At 43.2% G+C, this 14,635-nt stretch overlaps 1 protein-coding gene across 2 annotated transcripts in view; it reads right to left on the bottom strand.

Annotated features, from left to right (window-relative positions):
* Nucleotides 1-11,857: 11,857 nt before the first annotated feature.
* The window catches only part of TNFRSF19 (TNF receptor superfamily member 19), a 60,357-nt gene continuing 57,579 nt past the window's right edge, over nucleotides 11,858-14,635 (bottom strand). For both annotated transcript variants that reach the window (XM_005446453.3, XM_055703086.1), the window contains one exon: nucleotides 11,858-14,165. The gene's annotated coding sequence lies outside the window, so the exon portion shown is untranslated. The remainder of the gene's footprint in view (nucleotides 14,166-14,635) is intronic.

Genomic DNA, 14,635 nt, shown 5'->3' with positions numbered 1-14,635 from the left:
AGTGGGCTTGCTGAAAAGCCATCCCTCCTGTAGGGACTGGAAGGTGTTCATACGAAGCTGAGTATTGGCAGCATGGGGTGTGTGTGAAGGTGTCAATAACTGGTGGCTTTTCTAGGAGAGGGCTGTACCTGGCATATTGGCTTGGCTCCTGCATGATGGAGGCTAGACCTGGTCTCACTGGTGAGCGGCACAGCCGTGGCGTTAACGCCCAAGTGTGTTTACATCTTCCACGGCTTCTCCTGTTGGCCTGAGTCTGGTCTGCCTCTTCTCAGTCTCCCAAAACCCACAGGTAGGTTCCGTGGGAAGGATGTGTGGTGTGGGACCCCCTGATCTCCTGTGTCGTGACCCGCAGACCATCAGTGTGGGCACAGATGCTTTTGGTGGTCACTTTGCTTGCCTACCCAAGTGACAGAAACCCCAGGAGCAAAATGGTGAAAGTCAGGTTGGGGAAGCTGCTGGGGAGCCGGAGGGAAAGTGGCTGGAGCAGCACTGTGCTGAAAGCCCTGGGTATGGTGGCGTGAGGGAGCAGAACTGAAAGACACGGATGTTTTGGGAGCAAATGGGCTAAATTAGGGTAAGGGGTTGGCTTTGCAGATGCCAGGCGCAAAAAGTTTCGAGCTGGTGTGGCAGGGAGGGAGGCTGTGAGTTGGTGTAAGGACAGAAAAGGGGAGAAGGGTGCAATGAAATGCTTGTGTCACGACATGGCCTTGAAATGAAAGCTAGAAAAGGGGGGGGCAAGTGCTGGAAACAAAGCTAAGTACTGAAGGCAGGAGATTTGCGGGAGCTCCCAGAATTAGTAAGGACTTTGGGAGTTTACCCTGGCAGGAGGAAATGAGAGCTACAGTCCTATGCCACCACTCCCGGTTGCTGGCAGGTCTCTATCTTACGTTTTAATGTTGCGTGCAAAACCTTCTATACAGGACAGTGTTCAACAAAATGTGTACTTTTTCCAGATAGCTTCTTTTATTCTGGATAAAGCACAGTTCGGGTGGCTCAAGGGCCAAGGAACAACTGTCCAGGGTGAGGTAAGATCCATTTAGGAAAGTCTCCATCCCAGCTTTTTCTTTGAACGTGCCATATCACAGCTTCATTACCTTCAAGGTAAATCCAAAAATGCTTCTGTGAAACCCATGCAAAGTGCATGTGCATCTTTAATTTATATGGCCATGGCTGACTGTCGGAAAACTGAGTTAATTCAGTAAGAGGAGTGTGTCTTTGGGTTTTTTTCCTAGTCTCTGCATATGTTCTTGAGCTGGTCAGAGGTATAGAGAAGGCATTCAGACATTTCTAGTAGAAGAGATAATAAATGAAATTGGTGTACAAATTTATTGTGCCAAATACAAATATATCTGGTTAGTGCAAAAAAGCACAGAGAAAATGGTGCAAGAGTCCAAAAGTGAGCATCCTTCTTCACAGTAACTACAACATACCAAATGATAAATGTTGTTGGCTTGCTCAGCTGGAAGTTTACAGTGTTTAAATTATAATTGCAGGTCTCAACTGTTCGCTACAGATGGATATAATGGGATCCACCAGCAAAGGAGTAGGTAGCTAAAGGTCCATTACAGTGAGCTGGTCCCAGTGGAGACATAGTGGTCATGACAGATGCGCTTGCTGCAGGCAGGCGCTCAGTGCGCGCGCTCAGCTGCCCTTCTGAATTCAGGGATCATGAAGTGTGTTCTTACGAGTCGGTTTGGACTAAAATGTGTATGGCACAGCTGTGTTCATTCAAAAATAAGTGTCCTAGGCTTAAAGGATAAGGAGGGAATTAAATCTTGCTCAGGCCAGCCAAGAAAAGGTTGAGAACTTTTATTTTGACTGGAAACATAGATCACTTGCATACCTGAGTCAGATGTACTTAAAAACTGCTTTCAGAAGCATTTTTACAGAGGGAGCCTGCTCTCACTGTCCCCATATGTTCCTAGCTGGCATGATGCACACTTTACTCTTTTCTAGGATCCATTTACCTTCTTGAGCTGATCTTTGAGCAGTTTTATGTGTTCTGCACTGCATCTTGTCCTCTTCTCCCCTTTGGAGTTACTGACACACTTGTTTCACCTTCCCATGGCTTCCACCCCTTGGTGCTGTGCTGAGTTGGCCACCGACTCCCTGCGTGCACCAGCCAAGTTTTCCCTGCTCTCCACTCTGTTGGGAATCCCCACTCCTTGTTCAGGTCTGCCTGAGACTTCGCTTTTGCTTAGAGTGGAACAGTAGCATTGGTGTAGCATGCTGGTTTCAAGGGACTAAGCCCCCTCCCCAGTACCTGTGTTTCTGCATCACTGTGGCCCTTGGGGGGGCTATGCTAGCAGCCTCCCAAAAGCAGAGCAGCGTCTGCTGCTCCAAGCTGCCTCAGGTGCTTGAAGCCACCGGGCTGAGCCATGGCGCAACTCCCAGTGGGCTAATTCAGCCTATGAACAAATACCGTAGAGCTGCATGGGGGAAAGGAGATCAGGTTTGTGACAGTGGAAAGCAGGTGCCCAGCCCTGCTAGAGGCTTCATGGTCCCCCCCGCACGCTGACAGGTGCCGTGCCACCAGCGGGGCTGTGGCACACATGGGGGGTGCCTGCTACCTGTGCTGCTGCCCACGTCTGTCTGCAGCTCCCGTCAACTGCGGCATGAATCAGTGAGGGGCTGTGTTTTTCTCTAAAGGATGAAATTAAAAATACAAACTCCCACCTCCACCAGTGGATGTACCTGGCGTGCTTTACACACTGCGCCTTGCGAGGTCTGCGACATTACCCAGCAAGGTCATCGGCACCGGCGTCGCTGGCAAGGGACAAGCACAGAGCAGAGGTGCGTGATTTCCAACCAGACGTGCTATGCTAAAGGTTGCTTCTTGCAGGGCACTTGTTTGGCTGCTGAAGCCAAGTGTGCGATGACACAGAAGTGCATGCAGCCTTTGCTTCGTGTGCAGCGATGCCCACACAAACCCACAGCAGACGTGCCTGTGCAGGTAGGGGTCAGGCTGTGTTTGGCACTCTGACCTGAATGCAGGAAAACAGTGACAAGGGGACTCAAGCACATGGATCTGCAGATAGCACCCAGGGCGCATGCGGCACTCTGTGGGGCTGCAGAATATTCCTTTCTGAGCAAAGGAAGGTGAGGGAGGGGGTGGCACAGTTTAATTTCCAGGCTCAGCATAGTTTGCTTGGCAGATGTGCTCCTCCTCAGCCTTTGATGGTCCCTTGGTTAGAAAAGTGTCCGCTGTCCTGCCAGTTAGTGCTCCCTGTGCTCACAAATACTAAAAAGGGGAGGGAAGATGACAGGTCTCTAGTGGAGTCCCAGGACCGGTTCTAGCAAAAGCCAGAAGATCAGGTTCTGACCTGCTGCTGTTCCAGCCCTCACAGGACAGGCATGCTCTCCAGCACGGACCGCTTGCTGCAGCGAGGTATTGCCAACCTTTTTGTTCTGTAGCTCTGCTGAAAGAAAACAGATGGCAGATGAGCCTCAGGTGTTGCACTAAATTCAGGGGTGAGGCTGAGCTCATGTAGTTTGTGCATCCCTCTGGGTTCCTGAAATTTAAAATCATTCCTGTTACACAAATTTTTACACTTGCCTATCCTTGACTCATCACCTTGAATTTGGCCCACTCCATCTAAAGGAGAAAATGGGATTTACAAGGCCAGTCCTGGTTTCATACAGCAGCATTCCCTCTTGGGTCTCTTCCTGGTGCGCTCTTCACCAGCTCCCCGGCAGGGACTTCTTCAGCCTGTGTTGAACTCAGGGCTCTGCACAGAGCTGTCTCGGCCAGCGGGAGCGTGTCAGTGCCCACTTTGTGGATCTCACAGAAAGATGATGGGTCCTCAGCTGGGATCCCCCCCCAAAAGCTGTTACAAAAAAATCCCCATCCAGAACAATACTGCAAAAGCTTGCAGCACGGTGGTGGCAACGTTTTCAGCTGTTTCTGTATCTGTGTTTTCACATACTGCAAATTGATGGATTAATGGCAGCCAGGAATATATCCGTCAGCTGCTGGAAGTCCATGAGCAGTGCTAAGAAAAGGGTCACTCATTGAAATGAGTTTGCAGTTTCCCACTCCATCACCTAATAAAGAGCCAGAGCCGAACACACCAAGCGTAAATGCTCCTTTATGGCCAGATTTCATGGTACAACAGTACGTGGTAATGTAGTGTCTGTTCCCTGTGTAAAATCCACTCACCCACCGGAAGGCTTTGAGCAAACATTAATAAAATGCTTCACAAAAGAAAAGGGGGGCACAGATGTCAGTATAATGCAATATTGCCTCTGCTGCAGGAACGGGCGGAGGAGCTGCTGTGCGCAATGGCCATGGCATCGCTTTTGCATTCAGCTGGACACAGGTGAGGAGCATCACACTGCCAAGGGGCTGCATCAGCCAGAGCCCAGCCCTGATGAGCAGCTGTAGAGGCTCTTGAAAGCCCCTTGTAGGGCCCTGTGACTTTCTTCCATACACAAATGTAAAAATTGCAACAGCAGAATATATTTGTCAAAAATCTCTTGTTTACGGCTGACCTGTTAGCTAGCAATAGCTGGTGAGATTCAAGAGGTGAGGATCTGAGGCAGGTGTGGTGGTGCCATCAGCCTGCCTGTGGGCAGGGGGTGGGGGGTACCGCTGCCTGGGCGGCCCCTCTTGGTGCCCACAGGGACCACTGCCTGTTTCAACCCAAATTAGATGGGGTTCTTCATTCCATGACAGAAGTGGAATCACAACACTCGTTGATTTGCCTAGACAGAAGAGCCCAAAATATGTTTGATTGACCTTTTTTCTTTCTCCAAAATAAAACTTCTTCTACCTGCTCCTCACCCAAATATCATGTTGAACAAAATAAAACTTTTTGGTTTGGAATATAGGTATATATAAACAATGAAGATATCTGTTGAGGAAAATATATCATGTGGGATCCATCACCCCAAGAGAGGCAAGGCTGCTGTAGCTCCATTTTCTTTCTCTTCCATCTTGCTGTTTTAAAATTGTCAAGTGTCTTAAAACCTTAGTGTTAAAGTAATTTCTTGAACTAAATAGAAATGAATAACTTGTATGTGATTTGGGCTAATTTATAGTTAGCGGTTCTAAGCAGGAGACACAACCCGATGGTGGTGGCCTTTCTGCAGGAACCCCTCTGCTCTCCTGCTGGCGTTCCCCACCACCCCGAGGCGCCTGCTGCGGCTCCGCTTGCAGGTCAGCCCAGCCTGCTCTGGCTCACCGCTTCAGGAAATCAAGTCGAGCACCAGGTCGGGAGTGTTGAAAGTAAATCTGATATGAATGATTATTTATTTCACTAGAATATTTTGTGGTGAGATTACCTCAGGGAAGAGAAAATGACTGTTCCAGACAAAAGAGGAAAGCAGGTTTCTGTTTCCAGTCTAAACCACCATTAATTCCCAACTGTCCTGCCTGTAATCTTTTCAATAGATAATTTTTTTTTTTCAGCGCTGAAAGGGTAAGTCCCATTATCAGCAAGTTTTACATACTGTTGTGGATAGCTCTGTCTCACTTGCTGTTGTGACCAGTTCCTTGTCTCTGCTTTTCATGGAGGGTTCTTGCAGAAAAATCTGATCAGGGCATGTGCTTAAACAGCACTCGGGCATTATCTTACATCTTAGAAGCAGCTGTCCACAGGTAGGAATCCAACCAAATAAATTCCTGGGTAGGCTGGCTTTGAATTTGAACTTGCTGCCTTCCTGAAAGTAAGCCTTACCCAGCGTCACACGGGCCAGCATTTGCACGCCGTGCTTGGGTGCCTTTGTTTCCCTCTCTTTTGTTTCCTTTGCTGGTATATGAGGATGGAGCAAAGCCTCAGAGATGCTCGCATATGCTGTGTTGCGTTTTCCAGGTTCATGAAATGAAATCCACAATTCTGCTTTCACGTGATGATGGGGGAGCAGACCAGCTAGTAGAGGCAAGAGAATGGGAAACTCAAGCATGGAGGAAGGAAGGTAAAGAAATACCCCCAAATTGCAGCAGTGATAAATAAGGCAGAACGCTAGGGAAGAGCCATAGGATAGGAGGACAGGGGGTAAGAGGTGGAGACATTTCTTTCCTGATCGGAAAGAGCCTTTAGCGCCAGTGACGTGTTGCTCTTTCTGATGCTGGGTAGGGGACGGGGAGGGCAAACGCTTCTGTGTCAAGAATGAGGGGTAAGTGGTGTGTGTCTGCTTCACAAATCAAACTTTTATGAAGACTAAGAAGATAAAATGCCTGGCATGCTTGAGGGGCAGGGCGATTGCAAAGATCAGAAGAGTTTTCCTTCCTACTTGTCTTCCTCTGCAGCCCCAGGTTATTCAGCTAAGCTTTTAATATACAAATGGGGATTTTGCTGAATGACTCCTCAGTGTAATTCTTTATACAGTTGGGTTTTTTTCTTCTGTCTCCGGCTTTTTTTTTTTTTTTTGTTTATTTTGTTTGAACTCCCCATAAGCTGTGATTCAATAACAGATTTTTACAGAGTGGGTTGCTGGTGTGGGTTGGGGTTGCTGTGGTCAAAGAGGTGTTTTGATTTTTTCTGGCCTGCTTCCTGGGATGGGGGATGGGGCAGCGGAGAGAGACACCAGTAACAGCAAGAATCAGCATCTGATTCTTGGGCCGTCTGCTGGGTGGCATTAGGGTAACTGCATTTCTTTTCCATGAGAAAATGAAATTGGAGTCTTATTATGGGCAGCTTGTGAGTAATGCAACTTCAGCAACATTTGGATTTGAAAAAAGGTGGTTTTTTTCAAAAAGATGAGGTATTTGGGGAAGGAAAGGAGGTTGTCAGGCATTAAAACCCTCTGGCTCTTGCGGCACGAAGTATAACAAGGCCAAACTAAAAGGCAGCTTCTGCTTCCTAACATCAGGTAGGAATTGCAGGAGCATCCTCAGAGCCGCAGCAGCTGTAGGTATTTAACTAGATGTCAAGCCTGCAAGCAAACATAAGAAAGCAGATCCAAGAAGGCCTTGAGCCCAAAACCTGTAGTTATTTTTGGTCTGCCCCCCACAACAGATGATATTAATTTGGTTTTACTTACAGCTTTCAGCTACTGCAGTTACAACACTGATACGTCTGCAGAAGGTGCAATATTGCATCTTTGGGGATTTCTAGGCTTCCAAACACATTTACAGCTCATCTCTGCACAGCTGGGAGACTTGCGGAGGGAAGTCAGCTGTAACAGGCTGTAGTGTGTGCTGGATGTACCAGTGCTGCGCCCTGCGCTCCTCTGGCTTCTGCAGGTGTTGCTGCTTCCCCCAGTGCCCCCAGTCCACTGACTGGAGAAAGGCAATAAAAAGACTTCTCTAGGAAAAGAGAGCATCTGGCTGTAAATGCAACAAGACCTCCTCCATGACATTCAGTGTATTGGGAAACATCATCTGGCAGACAGATACTTTCAGGAATCCCTGTTGCCAACACCTTGAGTAAACTCCAGTGCTATCTATTTGTTGTTGAAAGCCACAGGAGATGTAATTTATGGCATTCTTGAGCTCTTCCCTGTAGATCCCATAGCCTGTTTTAACTAATGAGAGAGAGGGCTGAACCCATGGGGCTTGCTTCTTTTAACCAATCGTTAAAATAGGCATTTTATAATTTAACGGATTTAGAGTTTCTTCTGCCTATATCCATCTGTCCTGCTAGTTAAAAAACAGTGTGCAAAAATAACTTTGTGGTAATTCTTGCCCATACAAATGGATTAGTCGTCCTTGAGTAATCAACAGATCCTCCAAAGGTTAAAATATATTTAAAGATACAAGTTAAATTGAGGTTTTCTATTTATTGAGGGTTTAACACGGAGGGAAGCTGCACAAACCCTCCTGGAGAAAACAGTCTTATGTGAGGTTTCACAACTTTTTGTCACAGTGTGAAATTTTCTTCAAGCAAGGAATTTTTTTCTATTCGTAGCCTCAAAATACCAAAAAAATGTGATTATTTTTGACAAGATGTACTGCAAGTGTTATTTGGTGGAATATTCTGAGTCTGTTTAGGTATCTCAGTCAGAAAGATACTCTCGCTCTCGCACAGGTGTGGTGTCCCCTTACCTTTTATTGTTGAACATCCTTAGGAATGAAGTTTGCTGAAGCTGTGCCAAAGGCACACAGTCTAACGATATAAAACGGCATCAGGTTGGTCAACAACTTTTTTTTTTTCCTCTTGGAACAGAGTGAACCAAATGGCCAAAAATGATACTTGCTGTTGAATTTCCTCAGGTTAAAATCAGCTACCATATGTAGCAGGAATCTACATAAATATACAAGAAAGCACATTTACAATGTATGAACAAAACTGGTGCAGTAACGCTGTTATTCTGCTGATTCCAAAGCTTCCTCGTTTTGCTTTGGCCACGTGCAGAGTTTATGCGAGTTTAAGTCAACATGAAGTTAGAGAAGTAAGGTGGCGGTGGCTGCTCTTTACTTTGTCTTTTAAAATATGATTACTTTGCAACGTCATGGGCAGGTTTGCTCTTTTTGGTGTACCAAGAGCTAGATGTCCTTTTCTTATTACTTGGATTTTCAAAACAAATAACCTCTCCTGCTCCTGTTTTGTTCAATATCGTTCTCTTAAACATCCACTGTATGGAAGCGCGCACACGCGCATGTACGGAGCATCCCCGTTAAAAGCATCCTGCTGAGATCCCCACCAGCTGCAAAGCGTTAGAGCTGCCGCTGCGCTCTCAGCTCCTCTGGCGGGGCCAGCCAGGGCCTTCAGATGCTACTGACCCTGGCGGAGAAATTGCATTCACTCAGTGAATGTTCCAGTATGTTGCTATTGGAAAGCAAGAAATCACAGCTCTAAAAATCCTGGAAGGGAGCCAGAGTACCAGCTGTAGGTCCTAAATGCTTTGTTTTGTTGTTCATGGTAATCTTTTTGTCCTAAGGCTTCCATATTGACCTATGAAATGTCTAGGGCACTTGAAATTCTGGACTGAAAGGCATTTAACCCCCCCGTCGTCCCCCATCCCCGTCCCCCCCCAAGACAGAGCCTTTACTATTTTTTTGAAGAGTTCTTAGTTCATTTTGTAACCTCTGCCCCAGGCAGAATAAGTGCTGGTATAGTGTGAAGGTCTCATCTGAACTGGTCCATGGTGTTCTGCAATTTCCTTACGTTTAAGAACGTAGGAATAAAATTACTAAGTGGCCTGAACAATGCCTTGCCTCAGATCACATGCAAGATGATCAGTTCTTTTAAATTTTGTTATTATTTTGTTCTGCTGTAGAATATATTTTCACGTACGTATATATACCTTCTGTATCTATATATGTTTCTCATTACGTTCCAATGAACTGCCTGATACAGATCCTGGGCAAATCAAGGTGAGTTCTTGAATTCCATGGGTTTAATTTTTTCCAAGCTCTAAATCATTGTTCTCCCTTAAACTTAGTTTTTAGATTGAACTGATTGATTACAGACTAGAATTTGGTATACTATCTCCTATACTTAGGAGAATTTTTGGATGCTGAATAGAGTGTGAATTGTCCATCCTCCAACTGACACTGGGACCTGGGCAGAAGAAATGGAAAACTCCACGAACACTGAGGCTCAGAGAAAGCACTTTCTAAAAGCTGCCTCCTTTTTTTGTGTGCTTTTCCACCAGTGCTTTAGAAAAATGTCATTTATAACCTTTTGAACAAGCCAAATCTCCCTTTGTCAGGTCAATGAGGAAAAAAAAATGAATTAAATCCAACCGTGATAAGGAAGGATTTAGAAAATCCAGCGATGGGAAAGAAATCAGTCTGACTCAGCTGACCCTGCTGTTGAAGCTGTGGCACTTGCTAGAAGCCTTAGCGTGCCCTCCTTCAGCCACTCGCTCTGTCAGTACGTTATTAGAAAACATTTCCTCTAATCCCATCATTCTGTGCTGTTGTGGAAACCAGCAGGCTCACCAGCAAATCCACCCACTATTATTTTTATCCTATTGAAAGCTCTACTTTTATCAGACATAATCGAAACGGCTCATGTGCAATCTGAAGAGCAAGTGGGTTTTACCATCACTCATGCCAAAACTAAATACGGATTAAATTGCACCCTGCCAGCACAAAGTGTGCATTGTGTGGCTTTGCTCTGCGGTACCCCACCTCAGCTCGCCCCGTGCCTGATAAACACTACGCGCTCCCTTCAATACTCCCTTTTTAAAAGGGCAAAACAAAGCAGCAGTGTCTGCCCTGGAATGTGCTGCAGGTAGCAGTCTGAACCTCCATCACCAAACTCAGCCAGAGGATTAATTTCAGGCATGAAGGTTGTTGCTTGGAGGGACTTCACAGGAATGCAAACCAAAGGCTCTCAAAGAGCCCACAACAAAGGGAAAAGTCATAAGGGCTCAAGCTGCTGGTAGGATGAGGAGCACGGGATTAAGAGCTTGGTCTACCTTGTAGAAAAGGCAGAACCCACTGTTGTACTGAAAAGCGATGCAAGCAGGGAAAACAGCTTGGTTTGGTTGGGGTTTTTTTGTTCTGTTGTTGGTTGGTTTTTTTTTTTCCTGTGAACCTCTTTTAGAAAGATAGTTGACTAGAAAATTGCAGCCTTGCTAATGACGTTTATATAATACCTGGTATGATCAAATGTCTATGCAAGTTTTATGGTCACATACTTAATGTGTTTTGAGTTGTATTTTATTTCCAGATTAAAATAGAATAAATACTTGTTTTTCAATTCTTTTTTTCTTGATTTTTTTTTTTTATTATTATTAATTTTTGGCAAGGGCACACCATTGCGATCCCAGCAGTGCTGAGTGATGAAGCTGTGACACAAAGCTAACCACCCAACAGGCCGTATGCTGCTTTGCTGACTTGCAAGCATTCAAGTCAACTCCCAAGATAACCAGATGGGCTGGGGATGCAGCCTGCTGCCATGTTTGACAGCCTCAGCAGAAGACAAGTAGAAGCCTACTCGGGAGTGCAGCCTATGGACACAGTTGTAGATGGAGACCTCGCTGGTCTGGGAAGATGCTCCCCAGGTAAGCCCTGAATTATGTACTTAAAAGACTGCAGAAGTAACACCGATACAAAGACAAGAACCAATGTGAAATTTGCTGGCCTAAACTAGGGACAGGGACAGAGCAGCTTTCAGTTTCTCTCACTCTTTCCCATAAAACCCAACAGCGCTACAAATTCACCACCAACAACCTGGCTTTATGTTACATCCTTATCTGGATTCAGTTTCCAGTCACTGCTTCTTATGTCTTTACTATAAGAAGGCATGCAATTATATGCAATTATCAAATTAGTTTTTCTTCTCAATCCTTTTGCCAGTGAAAGCATGCCATCCCTTTCTTAATCATTTCAATTGTACAGCATCCCCTGTGAGAAACATTTTCCTGAATCTTTTCAACATATAAACCTTCTGGACAATGTTTGAAAAATGGCCTAAATAATCACAGGCCATTAGTCTTATCTACTGGCATTCTTCAATTCCCTTTCTCCAGCCCAGGGTTGAAACCACTCTTGGCTGCTGCAGTGCAACACAAGTGCAGGCTCTGCTGGTACTAATCGGGGGCCACGATTAGGGCATCCTTTTCTGTTTCAAAAATAAGAGCTACTCTCATTATTTATGTATCTATTGTGTCTGAAACAGTCCGCTGTGTGGAGTACTTGCTTTTCTTTTCAAAGACATCACATAGACAACAATCTGTGGTGCTTACTAGCTTTTTTTTTTTTATTTCCTTTCTTGAGAAGCTAAATTTTTAAAAGATTTTGAAGCACTATCATTTTAATGATTGACGTTAACTTGTGTTTCTTCAAGTCCTCCTGCTTGAAGAATGATGATACTGTTAAAAAGCAAGTGTCTCAAGACAAAGATGTACCAAATTATACCATAATTTTAATACAATTAAACCATGATAGGATTCTAAAAATAATAAAAGAATTAATCACTTTGTATAGAATGCTATTATTAATTTGAGATCAACAAACCAGGACTGGTTCACGTAACTTTTATTCACACGTAGAAAAAGTATTACAAAACGATTTATACAAGATTTTAATTTACATTCCTTAAAGGAGTATTTAAAACAGCACTGTAAGTCCCTAGACATGATACGTGGGCAGTCTAAATGTGGTAGTAGTGTATGTTTTCTGTTGGCTTGTACACCATTGCTTGCCACAGGCAATATAAGAAAGACCAATTTGGTTAAATTAAGGAAAAAAGTATATACACAATATACATATATATTTAAAAAGCACTCTCCATTTTTTCCTCCCAATTTGCTTGCAAGCTATCTGTCACTCATTTAAAGGAACGAGTATTTTTCTCTAGAGTTGCCGGACAAAAACAATTATACAAAGTGTAAATTCTAATGGGAAAACATACTTACTGTGGCAGATGCTGACAAAATTTTTGAACATAGCATTTTAAAGAATTGTCATTAGTGAAAAGTTAAATCTCCCCATGTTCTAAAAATATCTTGCCATATACTGAAATGCACATTGGATTTTTTCTATTTACAAAGTATATACAAAGAAGCACACGTCTTTTCATGCACATGTAGTGAAAAATAAGTTTTGTCACTTCTTAAATGTATGAAAGTATTCAAAGAAATTACTCAAAACTACTCTTATTTGAACATTAAAGTATTTAGCTGAGTAACTGTACTCCCTGCACAACTGTATTACTCTGTCTGTGACTGAATGGTGGTATTTACTACTTTTAACAAAAGAAAAAATCACTTCCATAATTTCTTCACTCACTTTGGTTTGCATTTGGTAACTGTTACTCATGATTTCTGCACACATGAATAATATCTCACTGGTGAAGAGCTGAAGCATCTTACTGCCTTGGCTGCCTCTAATGGCTTCACCTAGTCTTGTGCAGGTTCAACCTTCTACTTCAAAGCAGAAGTCTTTTTCCACTACAGAATATGAATACTGTCTCAACGTTTCCATTGCCACACAAACCACGTGTGGAAAGATGAGTAACATTTATTGCAAATTTGCATCTGTTTTGCTCATTGCTTTGCTTCTGTCAAGGCACACTGGGTACTTTAAAGAATAGTTGCTAGTGTTTGTCACCAACAAGTTTGAGCCTGCTGAAGGTAATGAATCAGTAGAGGTTAATGAGATTACTCACAGAAGTGAAATCTATTTTAATGATAAAAATGGCTGCAGAACAAATGGTATTATGGGATGTAGTGCAACAAACTGTAGTTAAAAAAATCTTGAAGAACAGCAATGAGGGCAGTTGGTAATTTACTAGGTCTGCACGCAACTTTGAAGATTCAATTCAGAGGTTTGGGGTTTTTTAATGTTATGAATTAATTTTTATATTGTGTGGGAAATTTTGAATTTACACAATACTACAGTGAGAATGACAGAGTGACACAAATAAAAAACCCCTTAAAATTAATGTGTTACTAAAAAATATTAGCAATAGTCTCGTCGTATGAATACTTTCATGGCACACCTGCTATAGTTTGACATTCTGATGTGACAGTTGATTACATTTATTTTGACATCCACCAAGTGCTGTATTCCAATACTGAGACTACCAATTAAACACAACATCCTTATCTATATGGCTGACTTTCATTAAGCTAAATCTAATTTAAAACTAACCTCCTGCTATGTTTAACAAAACAATGCCCCTCACACAAATGTAATAACTGGATGGAGGGGACTTCAACCATACATACTGTAACATGCAAATTCTTTAACTCCCCAAACTAGCTTATTGACTATCAGGTAATATAGAGTAAAAGCTTCAGTTTATCAATAGATGATCCTTGCAAAAATAGAAATGTTTATTTTTTAAGTCCTTCAACAGTAGAAAACTGATTTAAAATTAGAACCAGCCAAAAAAATTCCTAATGCATGCATAAATCTGCAAGCAGAATAACTGGCAACGTCTTGTCCCACGCCTTCAGACATCTCTAGCCATATTTAAGATACCCACTTAAACATACTGAAGTATTTATATTTCTTGCTGTATTTACATATACTTTTTAGCTCACGCTACTAGACTTTTTGAGAATCTGAGGGAACAGGAGGTTCTTTTTAAAAAAGTGTCATAAATCCACTTTCAGGGTTCTCCTAGGATGCTCCTTGAAGTTTCACTTTTCAGCTGTTACAGCTCAGATGCAGCTGCGCAGAAGGTGTGAAATGATGCCATTTTTTCCCAGCTGATTTTGAAACCATGCTACATTGAAGACCAGACTAACTTTGATGAGAATCTGCAGAGGAGCATAAGGGAAGCTTTCAGCTTTAGTGCTGAGAGGAATAGCTTGGTTTCCTAAAAGAAAGTGATAGAACAGTGGTTACATAAATTCATAAAAACACCTGTATGTACTTCTATACTTGACGTGATACTAAAAGAATACAGCTATACTTACTGCTTGCTTTAAAAATTCACCTAAGCCTGAAGACTGAAACTGTATTAAAACACCCATCTAAAAACTTCTATTTATGTGCACATAAATATATGCTATCTAACAATGAAGTATGGACCTATGCAAGACTATAATGCATCCACATGTACTACAAAGACCATCCTTCCCTCAAAATACTAAAAAACTGCAAGAAAGATGAAAGGAAAATGGAAAAAGTGGGGTAGACAGAGATGAAATGATTTTCCTGGAGTTGTACAGCTGGTCAGAGTTCAGCCTAAAAATCTCTCTCACATGAGCCTAGTCCTAGTCCTTTCCCTCAAATGCTCCTTAAATTTGTCCACCAAAGATGCATATATAATGATGCACTGTAGAG

Source organism: Falco cherrug, chromosome 2 (genome assembly GCF_023634085.1).
Source record: "Falco cherrug isolate bFalChe1 chromosome 2, bFalChe1.pri, whole genome shotgun sequence".
NCBI classification, from domain to species: domain Eukaryota; kingdom Metazoa; phylum Chordata; class Aves; order Falconiformes; family Falconidae; genus Falco; species Falco cherrug.
The sequence above is the reverse complement of the archived record's forward strand: the minus strand, read 5'-3'. Positions and strand labels throughout refer to the sequence as shown.